Genomic DNA, 14,361 nt, shown 5'->3' with positions numbered 1-14,361 from the left:
TAAAGACAGGTGACAGGCACTGAATTTTTTACATCATTTATGTTATCTGTTGTATATTGCCTGGCCTGGGGCATAAGAACATCAACTACAGTACAACATACTAGTAAGGATGTTAAACTAGCGATGTAATCAGGTGGGTACTCCTGGTAGTTGCCATTGAATGTGGGATAAAACAGGAAACGAGAATTCTGTGCAAATGTGGCTGAAATATAATTTGACATACTTCACCATGGTCCACAATGCTGGGGCTTCTGGGAACTGCAATTCTGACTTGAACTTTACCCCTGGAATAATGATTAAGATCCTTGACTGAGCCATGGTAAAAAGCCAAGTGGGATTATTATTAATCTGATTAATATTTGGATAGGAGATTTCAGAACTGTAGGTTAAGAGATGGCCTGAAAAAGACAATAAAACCACTACCGCAATTCTGTTGAGAAAACTCTCAGTATGTCTGTGAACTTAACCAGGAGAGGAACTCAAAGGTGACTTGATCCATAAGAAAGTGAGCCATGAAGAGTTAACCATCTTTTGAGTGGCTGCCAAAAGAAAAACTGGGTAGAAAAGGCCATTGGGTTTGAAAACCATGCAACGCATCAGGCTACAATCTGCTTTGTTTACTCTGTATTGCAACATCTCAGCTTGCATGAGTAGCAGATAGTAGGTTGTGTTGTACTGAGCCCAGCGATTGGGTGATTGGGTGAATGGCGCAATTGAATCAACTATACGTAGTTTACTCATACATCACAGCTTCTCGCCTTTGGAAAAGAAGAATAAGTGAGAATGGCCTTCCCTTGGAGGTGTGAGGTCATGAAAGACGGGTGTGTGGAGTTAGCTTACTGTGCCCTGACATGCTCCTGATGGATTTGTTTTTTTAAAAATGCTCTCCTTTTTTTTCAGCAGTCACTGTAGAGCAGAGCAAAAGGTTATCTCCATATGAAGGATGCTTGGCATTTAATTGCACTTTCTTTGAGTAAAAAAAGAGGGAGGGGATACAATAAAGCAATTGCGGAAGGAAACATTTAGCCAAGATGCTGTGTTTCTTTAGGGCAAGGCAGGTGGGGGAGATGGAGGCAGGAAAAATCCAAGCAATTAACTGCAGCAGAATGCCACTTTCCTGTCTTTGCTTATGCATATGGGATGGTCTTCCTGGTGCCCTCAGGAGAGGAGACTGGATGCAAATTCACACGGGAGTTCAAGAGGAGAATTGAATGCAAGCTGCTCCCTTATCTTACCAAGTTCCTTTTTCTGGACTCTCCAACATCATCGCTCCTTGCTTTGTGAGTCTATATGCCCCCAGGATATCTGACTGAGTATTCCCTCTAGCTAGCCTTTATATATATATACATGATAAAGCTGAGATACACCACATTGAATACTATCACTTTCGTGTGGGTGTGGGATGCCCCCCACATCAACTTCATTGAGAAAAATTGTTGACTTTACTTCCAAACCCAGAGAGTGCCTATGAGGCTCAAAGATAAATCTCACCCGCGGCTGGCTCACTGCTGCTTGCCTTGAGTCTGGCATTGTTCACCAGCAGGGTATTTACAGTATTTCAATGCAGTGATGCCAGCTTGCTGGCAGCATCACTATTTCCACTGATGAAACAGGATTAAACATCGTTTTTTGTGTGTGTGTGTGATCCTTGGAATACAGGATAAAGTGTCATTACATTTTTTAAAAAAACCCAAACAATAAAAAAAATATGCAGAATCTTGTACATACAAGACTTCAACAATTTCAGATATGAAAACCATTTACTTCCTGCAAATATCAGCATGGGTGCCCAGCAAGGAACAGCCTCAAGCCCCACTTTGCCATCTCTCCCTTTCTTCAATTTCCCCATCATTCCTCCAGCTTCCCTTTCTGCTCTCTCCCCCTTCCCAATTTTTCCTTCCCTTCCTCCTTCCCCTAAAACAAGAAGTAACTATCCAGATGACACCAATTATGAACATTGCACCATATGTACAATAATGTCCTGATCCGTATGACCTCACTTTGGCTTTGGTCCTATAGAGAGAGCCCTTCCAGGACCAACAGGAGTGAGAATTGATTGCATTAAAGAAAGTAACCCAGGACAAATACAGTATATCCCTTCTCTCATGGGGGTGGATGGGTTAAGTATTGTGAAGGCTTAAAAGACAGCTAAATGTTGTCTTTTTAGTGGGGGAAAAACTGGGTGGATCTAGGTGTTCCTTGAAGGGTACAAAATAGTTCTGAGGCCACATAGGCTGCTCACACCCCTTTTTTTTTGAAGGAAGACATGAGTTTTATCTTTTTTTAAAATAAAGATTGTAAGGGTTTTCCTTTGGAAACTTCTGCATTGTTGGGACCTAGGCTTCTAACCACAGGTAGGTGTCTGTCTGTCTGTCTCTGTGTGTGTGTGTGTGTGTGTGTGTGCATACTGCAAAAATCTGGACAGTCATTAACATCAGCAACATGTTCGATCTTTCTATATCACTTTACGGCCGGTCATGACCATTCTGATTTTTTTATCTCCCTGAGGCCCCCAAATGTGAAAGAAAGAAATGTGACAGTTTTCTTCCATGAGGTGGTCTCCAGCATCCGATTGTCTAGATCGGATAAATCCCATTTGCTTACGGAGATTTGTAACTCTGATAGCCATGTATTTCTTCATTTGATCTAATAATTTTTGAAAGCAAGCTGACTTAATGTAAACTGCCACAATTAAGTTATGCCTCTCCTGAAGAAATGCTTCTTTTCCTCTGTTCTGTACCCATCACAAAAGAAGCTGGCGAGGTGACCGTAAACTCTTGCATTATTAAATAGGATGAAAAGCCATATTCTGATCTATAAACTAAATGTACAATGTTAGAAATGCATTCTCTCTCTCTCTCTCTCTCTCTCTCTCTCTCTCTCTCTCTCTCTCTCTCTCTCTCTCTCTCTCTCTCTCTCTCTCTCTCTCTCTTTCCCTCCCCTCCCCTCCCCTCCCCTCTCCCCTCTCCCCTCTCCCCTCTCCCCTCTCTCCCTCCCTCCTTCCTCTCTCCCTGGAGAGCTGCTGCTCTTAACAGTAGGTGATACTGCATTAGACAGCTCTGGTTCTGTTTAAAACAGCAGCCTAAACGCCTGCCTCCTTTTGCCTTTCCTCTGCAGAGCAGATTTGTTCACCCTGCAACTAACTGCAAGCAACTGCCCTTCTCAAAATGGTCTGATTGGTGCAAATATTGACGTGGCTCATGTGAGAGTGCTGGTTGGGCTGGCCTGGTTGCATGCAGCAAACGCACACAATCATCAGGCAAACACATAAGACCCTGGGATTGCTGTTCTATGCTGTCTGGCTTGCTATGGATATAGCCACCGATCCTCAGCTGCAACATCCCCCTTTTATCCCTTGTGCTCATTCCTGTTCTTTGGAAAATTTCTGCAAAGGCCTTCTTCCTTCCTCCCCCTTAGGGAGTTGCTAGGGTACCAGCTAGCCGCCAGGGCAGCCCTCAACCTTCAGCTCTGCCTGGGCTCTCTGAAATCCTGGCTTATTACGGGCAGAGCTGTGGAGTGCCACGTGGTTCTCTTCCGCCTCCACTCCCCTTTAATTAGCAAGATGAGGCGGCCTGCGTCATTCCCATCCGTGGGGAGAGGTCAGGGTGCACTGTCTTCAATGCAGCAGCAACAGAAAAAGCGAGGCTGCCTTTTCTCTTCCCCCCACCTCGCTTCCACCTCCAGTTTCTGAAATCTTCTCCACTGAGCACTAGAATAATAAGAGAAAGCGCCCTCTGTTAATTATTCTCCCCCCCTCCTTGTCAGTGAGGAAATGGCAGAGAGGAGGAGGAGGAGGAGGAGGAAGAAAGGAAAAGGATGCGAGCTCTGAACAGCATGTCAGAATTGACGCACATTTCCTTTATTTATATTCCTCTAGCTCAGTGGTTCTCAACCTTCCCAATGCCACGATCCTTTAATACAGTTCCTCATGTTGTGGTGACCCCCAACCATCAAATTGGTGTCTCGGTTCCTAAGGCCATCGAAAATATGTGTTTTCCGATGGTCTTAGGCGACCCCTGTGAAAGGGTCGTTCGACCCCTCAAAGGGGTCCCGACCCACAGGTTGAGAACCACTGGTCTAGTTCATTACTTTTTGTCCCTGGGGATGTTGGTCCTCAGAACCTCCCTATCCCAATCAGTATAATTCGGCAAAATAATGGAAGGCAAGGCAATCGGGGACAATATGTACCTGTGACCCATGAAACTATCCGGTGTAGGACAGAGGGAGTTGTTGTTTTCTCTGAGGCGCTCTCTAATAAGGCAGCATCCTGTGTTTTGCTTCCTTTCATCATAATTATAATGGAGGACAAGGGGCTTTCTCAATAGCTTCAACCCCCACCCTACCCTCCAGTTTCCGCAAGCTGCACTGGTTACCAGTTTGGATCCCCTTCAAGGTGTTGGTTATCAGCTTTAAAGCCCTTCATGGGATGGGTCCAAGTTATCTGAGGAACCTTCTCAACTTGAGGGGATTAACCTGCCCCCAGCCTCAAGCCAGCAGAAGATGCTGTGGATCCTATGGACCAAGGAATTTTGGCTGGTGAAATCCAGGGGAAGGGCCTTTTCTGCAGTGGTGCCCGCTCTGTGAAACATTAGGCCTCTCCAGATGAGATCCACACCTTCCATTTTGGGATTTCGGGAAGGCCTGGAAGACCTGGCTGTGGCTGCTGGCGTGAGGCCCCAATGGGGAGGTGATATCTTGGAGGTGGCTAATGGATTAGACAGACACCCCCCCCCTCCTCCCCATGTACACTTTGCTCCCTTACTCTCCATCTTCGTCAACTGAATTTTAAATCTATGGTCTTTATGGTTCTAATGTTTTATATGATATTTTTATTGAATGGCTGTAAGCGGCCTAGAGTAGCCTTGACAAGATGGGTTTTTTTAAAAAAAGTTTAATTAATAAACAAACAAACAAATAAATAAGCAGGACTATGGAACTTCCCTCCTTTGTTTCCTCAGTGGAATCGGGGGTGGGGGACAACTAATTTCTCCTTTATCTCAAAGCTGTTGCAAGAAACTCCCATTTTGTTGGTTCATTGGGAATCTGCGGCCTTAAAATTCTACTTCTGACATGAAGGTTTAGGATGCACACCTAAGAGTTAAATCACATATTGGGATGTTTCTTGCAGCTATATTTTTCCTTTCCTTACTAAAATGTAATTTTGCATATGTACATGTGCAGGGAACTTTTAGATCAGGGGTGTCAAACTCAATTTCATTGAGGGCCACATCAGGACTATAGTTGACCTCAAGGGGGGCACTGGGGGGGGCATGACCAACTGGGTGGGCATATGCCAGTTTGATGCCACTCCCCAAACTGCTGGCGTGCTACGCTGGCCTGATCTTTCCTCTTCGCATTGGGTAGACCGGGCCAAAGCCACAGTGGCCCGATCTTTCATTTTTACATTGGGTAGACCAGGCCGAAGCTATGTGGGCCTGAGCTTTCTGCTTTGCACTGGGTAGATGTTGTGGCCTGCCAGCAGCCGGCAGAGCTGGCAGCAGATTCAGACAGTGAGGAGGTTGGGGAGGAACATGGGCCCATCCTGGAGTCTAGAGAAGGCTCTGATGAAGGCTCTATGTCAGAGGCAGAGAGGGGGCCAGGGCCATATGCCAGTTATCAACTGCCCAGAGTTAGACATCAGTGAGACAGATGAACAGCTGGAGCCTGTTCCCAGTGTGCGCATGCACAGAGTTGCCAGACAAAGGGAACAGCTAAAGAACAGGGGTCGACTTGGGAGTAAGGCCACAGGTGGACGATGAATGGCCCTTCCCAGAGGAAATAAAAGAGGAACGAAAGGGGAGTGGAGTTTGCAGGAGACAATTAGTTAGCTTAATTGGTTCATGACTCTCCGAGACTCCTTGCCAAGTTTTGCAGATATCAGCCTGGCAGCTGTCCAAGCCAGAGGAGGTCTGTGACTGTAAATCCTGCCTTGAAAGACTTTGCTGGATGTGAATGAGAAGAATTCACAGTAAATTAATAAAAGGTGGTTTTTTTTGTCAGGACAAGGAGTTTGCTTCATGCTCTTGGGAAGCCTAGGTCAGAACAGGTAGACCGGGCTGAAGCCATGGTGGCCCAATCTTTCCTCTTCACATTGGGTGGACCAGGAAAAGCCCGCAGGCAGGATCCAACCACATTGCAGGCCGCATGAGACTTGTGGGCCTTGAGTTTGACATCCTTGTTCTAGATATAAAAATAACAGGGATAAGTAGAGGCCACTTTCATTCCTCTTCTCCTACTGTAACCCAAATTTGGGAGTAGTGGGGATCATTCAATCTTCTTTGTCCCTCCTCCAGTCTGTTTGTTTTCAACCTACATCTATCCAATAAGAACAACAACACGAAGAGTGGAATATTCAGTGTTTTTATATCTACATCTCTGTTGAATATCTGAAATGTATGTCTGATCTTATGCATAACAATTTTTAGAGGACATAATTCAGTCATTTTTATTATATTTCAATTTCAAATCAGAAATGGGGAAAATGCTATTATATGTGGGTGTTGGGAAATTGCACTTGATATAATGGCTGCATTTATGCAACATCCTGACTCATGATTTGTTTAACCATAGTTTACTGAGTAAATTACACTTGAATTCTGAATGTGTTCTGTACATGGCATATATAGAGTAAACCGCAAACCACACTTGCATGCTGAGAGTGTTTCTGTACACTCCATGTGCTCCTTAATTAATGGGCTGTGGGCAACAATATATTTATTGTAAGGTAATTATTAGCCTAACTTGCATAATACAGCATAAGGATGCTGGGGAAAAGAGCTTAGTTTCCACTTGTGGCATTCTAATCAAAATGTGGCCGAACTGGCCCCTTTGTCTCCTGCAAGAAGACCTCTAAGGTCCCTTCCAACTCTGTTATTCGTTAATAGAGAATATTGTGTGTGATATAGAATGACAACACTGTTTAGAAGGGACTGAGTTACCAGCCGATATGAAAGTTGCACTTGACCAAAACCATAATGATTCATGGTGGGCCCAATCACAGCATATTGAATAGTGTGGCTAGGAATGGAAGAGAATTAAATGGTAAAGAATATGAATTAATGTATGAAATTACAGAATAAAAGAAAAAAACGTGTTATGTCTGTGAAACTAAGAGAAAGGGTAGGGCGTAATTGATCTGAATGAAAGCAGCCAGATTGTGTGACATACAGCTAATGAATACATTAAAGGAAATGGTTTAATTATGAATGAAAGAACTAAAATGTTCTGTCTGAAAGTCATCAGGATTGTTGTAATTGTATATGAAAATAGGAATCCATGGGATGGTGATAGTCACATGATGTACTCTAATGAATAGTTACCACTAAATAAGAATGAGTTGGGGAGGGAATGCACAGTATGTGATCCAGAAAATATACTGTTAGATGACATGAGTGGATGGGAATGGGCGAGAGAACAGAAAAAGTGATTGAGCCATTTGGAGACCTAAGAATTAATGAAAATGGTGAGTGATAAGTATCTGCTTAGAAATAAAGGTTTGCTTTAACTGTGAAGTCCTTAGTGCTCTCTGAGCTTGATTGTTTGCTTCCAGACATTTCATTACCCGACTAGGTAACATCATCAGTGCTAATGACTGTGGGATTTTCTTCCTGTTTATATACAGTAACTTGTCCTGCCGGTGTTGGTGGGAGGGTGGTTTTGCCTTTGGTAGTTCCTGATTAGGATATTGTTTTCTGCTTCTAAATAGCCATAAAAAATTAAGTTGGTTCATACAGGTAGGTACACATCAGAGGTGGTATTCAGCCAGTTCTGACAGATTCTGGAGAACCAGTGGTGGAAATTTTGAGTAGTTTGGAGAACCGGCAAATAGGCTGGCCCTGCCCTCACCACCTCCTAGCCTGCCAGCTAATCTTCTTTTGTTGCCCTCAACAGGAGACCAGAGCTGGAAAGCAGGTTAGTGGGGTGGGGAGGGAATGGGGATTTTACACTATCCTTCAGCTGCCATGCGCACAAAGCCACGCCCACAAAGTCAAGCCATGCCCACAAAGCCACGCCCACAAAGCCAAGCCATGCCCACAAAGCCACACCAACAGAACGGATAGTAAAAAAATTTGAATCCCACCACAGGTACACACGGCAAAGGTATGAATATAAATGTAATAGCATGGTTAATGTCGTAGTTTATGGTGAAAGACTGATTCAGTTGTAAAAATAGGGTGACAATAATTCTGACTGGGGGACTTTTTGTTTCACTGCAGCAATAATCTTGAGACGTAATGGACATTGAAGAAAAGGGAACAAGTGAAAGAAATGAAAATAGAATAACTGGCAGGGTGCAGATATGATTCCTGTATGAAGACAAGTTACGAGATAATATCCACAAAGAATGAACGCAAAGTAGACATAAGGAAAGAGAATGTAGAAACTATTTGAAACAGAGTAAAAAAAAGTAACTCTACAAAGTACTCAGGGGTGGTCTTCAAAAGTTTCAGCAACAGGTTCTCTGCCCGGTTGCTGGGTGGGCGTGGCCATGGTGGCCGTGGCCTAGTTGGCCTCCTGCACCATAGCAGGGGGTCCGTTTTCACCTTGCCCAGGCTCCGGAGACTTTCCTCAAGCCCCTGGGAGGACGAAAACTGCTTCCCTCAAGCTGCGGAAGCTTTTCCGGAACTTCTGGGAGGCCCGTTTTCCCCCTTCTCTGAGCCTCCGCACGGGCCCTGCACTTACCTCACATCCAAAACGGGTTGCGTGGAGCCTCCTGGGAGGGGAGGGGAGATGTGGGGTGGGCAGAGCCAGCCAGGGGTGGGATTTGGAGGTGCTCCGAACCAGTCATAATGTTAGCTACAGGTTCTCCCGAACCTGTACAAACCCGTAGTAGCCCACCCCTGAAAGTGCTACAGAAGCATCTTGAGTTCCATTATTGGAATCCATGAAAAACTGGGTGGCATTTTGAAGTGGAAGAACCTGTGGATGGCACAAAATATATTCAAGAGAATGACAGCTGTAAAAAATACAGGTGAGAGAAAGACATTCTATAAAATGTATAGAAAAAAGACAGCTGCAAATGTAATTAGGGAGAGCAGGGAACAGTTAAAAGTTTTAAAAAGCAGGGTAAGTGCAGAGCAAATTGGATAGAAATGTGAAAAGAAGAAGTTTGAAATGTGAAAAAAGAATTCTATTCAGTGCAGTGAAAAGCATTAAAAATATAAGTGGATAAATTATTTGAGATTAAAATTAAATAAATGAATGCTGGAATTTTAGAAATTTCTACAGAATCACAAAATGAAATTGAAACAAATGCCCTTAATGCTAGTGTTCTGGAGAGAGAAAAAAGATGAAAAAGGGGAAATTGTAAATACTGTGAACATGTTGGACACCAGTAAAGTTTTAGTTTATGCTACAGAAGAAATGGTAAAAAAATTAATCTAGTTTGCTTATCAAGTGGTGTGCAACTTGTTTAACATATGTGCAAAGCTCTGTGCCTGACAGTTGGAAGGATGTTATTATTACATTAATAGGAGAAACTATGGTAATAAAAGTAAATCCAAAACATTTTTAGAAGCCTTTTGATAGTATTCTGACCAAAAGGTATGTTGAGCAGACTTGATGGCATTGTCACCCCACCTAGTCAACATTCCTATTCTACAGGTTGAACAAATTAATTAGGATTCTACACTGATTAACCACTCCTGCAGAGATCTGTAGCGTTTGTGAGATTAAAATCAACTTTGCCTATGGCAACAAGGTTTGCAGAAAGCTCCTCCACTCAGATCATTAACACCAAACAAATGGCGTAGCATATTCAATGGGAATCTTACAACATTAGATACCACTTCAGAAAAGACCATAGTCATCATAGTGAACATTAACCCTTGCGCCACCCCTGATTGGCAGTCTCTGGAAGGCCACTGAATTTCTCAAGATAAACCCAGGATAGTCCAATGCTAATCTAGAAATCTGGTGATGGAGAAGGCTCCTGCGAGTCCAGTGGACTGCAAGGCGATCAAACGGGTCAGTCCTAGAGGAGATCAACCCTGACTGCTCTTTAGAAGGCCAGATCCTGAAGATGAAACCTAAGTACTTTGGCCACCTAATGAGAAGGAAGGACTCACTGGAGAAGAGCCTAATGCTGGGAAAGATTGAGGGCAAAAGGAGAAGGGGATGACAGAGAATGAGGTGGCTGGATGGAATCACTGAAGAAGCAGTAGGCGTGAGATTAAATGGACTCCAGAGGAAGGCCTGGAGAAACGTTGTCCATGGGGCTGCGATGGGTCAGACATGACTACGCAACTAACAACAACAAAGCTAGAAATCATCACAGCTGAGGGGCAGTAGCGTGGACAATACACTCACCATATCTTTACATTATCCTGACCATCTAATGATAATACTGAAAATCTGAAGGCTGTTGGATGGAGCTGCTAGTCAATGAGATGAAATTCTTATAAACCAGAATCACACCATCACTTCCTGCCCCATCTAAGCCATTACTTGGTGGCCAGGTTGGAACTGAAGAGTGAGAAAATGGAAGGATGGCCATTTAACCTTACTACACATTGAAAAGTAAAGCACTACAGCCACATTCTAGTCTGGATGGCTAATGTAAGCAGAAATCCAGATCGAAAGAGACAGCATGTATTCTTTGCAATTTAACAAAAGCTATACAGCTTTCCTGAGTGATACTAGCAATTTGCATTGCCCAGGTCTTTGCAAGATAACACACCTAAGTGCCTTTTACCATCTGCCCTGCAGCAATTGGACTAATGTTTTAACATTGCCCCAGCTCCTCCCCCTGAGATTCACAGCTTTTTTCCCCATTTCTGCTCAAACTGGAAATTTCAATCCTTATTAACGTATAATATTACATGCTCACCAAGCACTTAATTACCCACCCGGGGAGACCGTGCATTACCTGAAGTGAAATCTCCAACCCGGGCTTGAGTCCCTTTAAAGCAGACGAAGGAACATGTAGAGGTGAATCTGTTCCTAATAATGGAGCATCCAAGGAAGAATTGCTCAATTCAAGTTCAGATTAACCCATTGCAAGATTTCAAGATTATTTTCTAGGACAGGTCTCTGCACAGAATATATCAGTGATATTATAAAACCAAAGGGTGCGTCTGAGCATGTGCAGCTGATCATTTCTTCACCATTGAGTAACGGGGGGGGGCTTGTCTTTACATGATAGGAACTGGGAAGTAAGGTTTCCTGAATAGCACTGAATCCAGGGGTGAAACGCTACCGGTTCGGGCAACCAGTATTTCCAACTATCAACTATGATGCATGATTTATATTAGCGAGAATCATCGGATTTCCTGCTTTCTAGCTCATTTAAATTGTGCATCACCGCTGATTGTTGGAAATTGAAGGTGCTGCACATGCACGCACACTCACATAGTCTGAACCAGTGTGTGTGTGGGGTTCCTCCCGGTCCAGTACAGTACAGCCGTACCGATAGTAGCTGGGAGCAGCTGACAGCATACCGGTACGTTTGGCCCACCCACCCACTTGCGTTCTATACCTTTTTTTAAAGCAACCGGCCAATTGCGCACATGTGCACAGCATGCGGCACCTGCATGAGCCCCAACAAGAAGCTGGGTGTCGCAGGAGCGGTAGATTGCACATGCGTGCGCAGCGCACGTGCACAAACAGGACACCCAGTTCCGTGAGCAGCGTACCAGGAGCGATGGTAAGAGCAACCCACCACTGGCCTGAACTGATAGCAAAGGTAAGTTGATTTCACCCCTGACCGAATCAGTAACTTTGGGGGGAGGGAGGGGCTCTCACCAAAATGCAACCTTCTCTGGAACTGACACGGGAAATCAAAGGAGATCCTTCACACTTCAAAATTCATTTAGACATAGCATTGAGCAATTTGGGTTCACAGTTGCTGCCTGTAATTTTGGAAAGGTACCAAGAGATGCAGAAGGCTGAGCAATAATGCAAAGTAGGCAGAACCATGTATGACTTATTAAAACAAGGCCAAGATTGGGGGTGGGAATTTTCTTGGGTTTGGAGATGTTTTTGAGGTTCTCCTACATTTAAACCTGGAAGTCTACTTTAGGAATTAGGCTACAGTTTGAATGAATTAGTTGTCTCAAAATGGTTGACAATGGTAGAGCCACATTAATTTATGGTAGCAAAAAAAAAACAACAACAACAGAAACCTGGGAGTACCTTTTTCTGATCAACACATGTTATTAAAAGATTATAACTTTCTTCATTTGACACTGCAGCTCAAAAAAAGGTTATATCTTTGAATACAATTTGTTAGCTGGAAAAAGTGCTATCAGACTCCATCCGATTTCTTTTTTTTAAAAAGAATTTTATTGGTTTTTAAACATTTATGGGAAAAGGTAAAGGGGTACATAGAAAATTTTGGCAGCTCCCACGCTAGTGGTAGAAATCCCCCCAAATCTCACAATTTTTACAATATTAAAAACAACGTATAAAAGATAAGCAAAAAACAGAATCTTATTCTACATTGTATCAACCATGTGTTCAATCATTTGTCACTTTCTAGTATATCAACAATTACAAATATTTCAAATACTTTTATTTTTGTGACCTGAGCCTTACTCCATCCGATTTCTTGAAATGGTAGGAAATTGACTTTCCTATTTTTAACCATTGTTGTTAAGAGGCAGCTACAAGAGCACAAAAAAAGAAAAAAAAAGAGTTTGGGCTCTGTTTGATTAATTAGGTTAATTATCCAAGTCCTTTTTCACAGCTACATAAGCTGGTATCTATGTCACATTTCAGAGTCTTAACATGTTTTTGTATGTGTTGGTTTTATCATCCTAGTGATATTTATTCGTTTCTTTACAAAGCAACCCATGTGGTCCAAACTAACAACTTAGTTTTCATTCTGAATGTGTTGAAAGTTCTAGTAACACTTATTAACTACAATGGAGAATGTTAAGCATTTATTTTATAATTCGCATTTGTGCACTGTAATTCTTCACAAAAGCCAATGCATCAGGTAGCATATCAAATCAGTTAAAACAAAACCAACGAGAATTAAAACAATCACAGTCAAATCGAACAAGAAGCAAGAAATGTTCCATGGGCACATTCTGGGAGTGACTACACAAAGTAAGCCCCATTGTAAGGCTTACTGTTAAATAAACATAGAAAGAACTGCAGTTTAGCTGACATTTAAATTGATATTAAACTGCTTAAAAGATAGCCCAAGTGAGCTTTCATCACAAAGATACCACAATGCAGCATGAGAGATATCATCAAGAGGGCAAATCTACATCCTAATAATTTAATGTCTTTAAGAGGGCTATCAACACCCCCCACCAAAGCCTCTTTAGTGGTGGGATTCAATTTTTTTTACTACCAGTTTTGTGGGCGTGGCTTGGTGGACGTGCCTTGGTGGACATGGCAGGGGAAGGATACTGCAAAATCCCCATTCCCTCCTCACTCCTGGGGGAAGGATACTGTAAAATCTCCATTCCCTCCTCACTCCTGGGGGAAGGATACTGCAAAATCCCCATTCCCTCCTCACTCCTGGGGGAAGGATACTGCAAAATCCCCATTCCCTCCTCACTCCTGGGGGAAGGATATTGCAAAATCCCCATTCCCTCCCCAATCCTGGGGAAGGATACTGCAAAATCCCCATTCCCTCCTCACTGGGGAAGGATACTGCAAAATCCCCATTCCCTCCTCACTCCCGAGGGAAGGATACTGCAAAATCCCCATTCCCTCCTCACTCCTGGGGAAGGATACTGCAAAATCCCCATTCCCTCCTCACTCCTGAGGGAAGGATACTGCAAAATCCCCATTCCCTCCTCACTCCTGGGGGAAGGATATTGCAAAATCCCCATTCCCTCCCCAATCCTGGGGAAGGATACTGCAAAATCCCCATTCCCTCCTCACTCCTGGGGAAGGATACTGCAAAATCCCCATTCCCTCCTCACTCCTGAGGGAAGGATACTGCAAAATCCCCATTCCCTCCTCACTCCTGGGGAAGGATACTGCAAAATCCCCATTCCCTCCTCACTCCTGAGGGAAGGATACTGCAAAATCCCCATTCCCTCCTCACTCCTGGGGAAGGATACTGCAAAATCCCCATTCCCTCCTCACTCCTGAGGGAAGGATACTGCAAAATCCCCATTCTCTCCTCACTCCTGGGGGAAGGATACTGTAAAATCTCCATTCCCTCCCCACAACACTAAGTTGCTTTCCGGCTGTTTTCTCCTTTGCAGGGCAACAGAAGAAGACCCAGCCAATCAGCTGGGACTCGGGAGCCAGAGAATAGATGGGGGCGGAGCCAGTCAGAGGTGGTATTTGCCGGTTCTCCGAACTACTCAAAATTTCCACTACTGGTTCTCCAGAACTGGTCAGAACCAGTGACATGCGGTGAGGTTTATGACTGGTGAGGCACTGACACAGTGCTGG

The sequence above is a fragment of the Natrix helvetica genome (genome assembly GCF_964273705.1).
Source record: "Natrix helvetica genome assembly, chromosome: 1".
Classification (NCBI taxonomy): domain Eukaryota; kingdom Metazoa; phylum Chordata; class Lepidosauria; order Squamata; family Natricidae; genus Natrix; species Natrix helvetica.
Note: the sequence above shows the minus strand (reverse complement) of the source record.